Genomic DNA, 1,855 nt, shown 5'->3' on the forward strand with positions numbered 1-1,855 from the left:
TGTGCTCTTAGGAACCTTAAGTGCAGCAGACATTTTTTTGTAACCTTGGCCAGATCTGTGCCTTGCCACAATTCTGTCTCTGAGCTTTTCAGGCAGTTCCTTTGACCTCATGCTTCTCATTTGCTCTGACATGCACTGTGAGCTGTAAGGTCTTATATAGACAGGTGTGTGGCTTTCCTAATCAAGTCCAATCAGTATAATCAAACACAGCTGGACTCAAATGAAGGTGTAGAACCATCTCAAGGATGATCAGAAGAAATGGACAGCACCTGAGTTAAATATATGAGTGTCACAGCAAAGGGTCTGAATACTTAGGACCATGTGATATTTCAGTTTTTCTTTTTTAATAAATCTGCAAAAATGTCAACGATTCTGTGTTTTTCTGTCAATGTGGGGTGCTGTGTGTACATTAATGAGGAAAAAAAATTAACTTAAATGATTTTAGCAAATGGCTGCAATATAACAAAGAGTGAAAAATTGAAGGGGGTCTGAATACTTTCCGTACCCACTGTATATATATACATGTATATGGGTCAAAGACGTTAAGATGTCCGCATCAAAAGAAGTTTACAAAAGTGATTTTATGTCCATATAAAGCACATTAAATGTAAGTAAAGTATCTACTTTTGAGGTTTCAAATAAGTTTTTGGAAAATTTGGTTGAAATAATGTTACATTGTCATTCAGTGTAACACAATATTTATGTAACAATTCAAACAACATGTTTATTCTGACGTGTACATATTAAAATATATAAAAGAATAAGGGAGCATATTAAATTTGATTGTTTTAAATGAGTAAAAAATTCTTACTGACAAATGGGCAAAAAAATATTTGGGGTGAAAGTAATTAGTCTTTTAAATTGATTTTTGTTGTAAATATGCCTGATAAGGTTGTTACACTGAATGACGTTTTAGTGGGTCTCTTCTGAAAATCGGGGAAATGTATGATATTTATTTTTTTGCTCAGAAAAACAAAAACAAAATTGTAATTAAATTAAACAGAAAATGTTTACTTTTTTTTTTTTTTTTTTTAAAAATACTATAATTAGTTGTTGTGGGTGGGGTGTATAACAACAACAATTTAAAGCAGTATTACATCTATTGTTTTTATGCTTAAACCCTTTTCTGTCTTTGACCCATATGTGTTTTCAGCTGTTCTTAGGAATAAAACTTATTATAAAATCAGGTGAATGTTATATGAACAAACCCCTCAGTAAAACCTTCAGAATATAGAGAGGAATAAAACTGTAAGTTTTGGTGTATGTAAGTGCTGATAAAGTGGAGAAACAAACTCACAAGCTTTAAAAATATGCATTTACGCCATGTTTTTAGGAATAAAATGCTATATAAATTAATGTGAATGTTATATGAACAAACCCCTCAGTAAAAACCTCCAGAATATAGAGAGGAATCAAACTCTAAGTTTTGGTGTTTGTAAGTGCTGCTGAAGTGGAGGAAAAACTTTCGCCATGTTTTTAGGAATAAAATGCTATATAAATTAGTGTGAATGTTATATGAACAAACCCCTCAGTAAAAACCTCCAGAATATAGAGAGGAATCAAACTCTAAGTTTTGGTGTTTGTAAGTGCTGCTGAAGTGGAGGAAAAACTTTTGAAGATATATACTTTAATTGAAATCTATAGAAAAATAGTGCGATAAACACTTACATTTGTATTTTGAATGTTTTCTTTCCACTAGTCTGAAAAAGAGCCATGTTATCCAGCAAAACGAGTGGTTTGTACAGCTAAAAATAGCTGGAAGCAAGACCCATAAAATTTACAAATGTCCGCTCCCATTTTTTACGAGAAGAATGAGGTGGATAGAAGCAAAATAGAGCTTTAAACTGACCAGGTT

This window comes from Sinocyclocheilus anshuiensis, unplaced genomic scaffold (assembly GCF_001515605.1).
Source record: "Sinocyclocheilus anshuiensis isolate Anshui unplaced genomic scaffold, SAMN03320099.WGS_v1.1 scaffold1115, whole genome shotgun sequence".
Taxonomy (NCBI): domain Eukaryota; kingdom Metazoa; phylum Chordata; class Actinopteri; order Cypriniformes; family Cyprinidae; genus Sinocyclocheilus; species Sinocyclocheilus anshuiensis.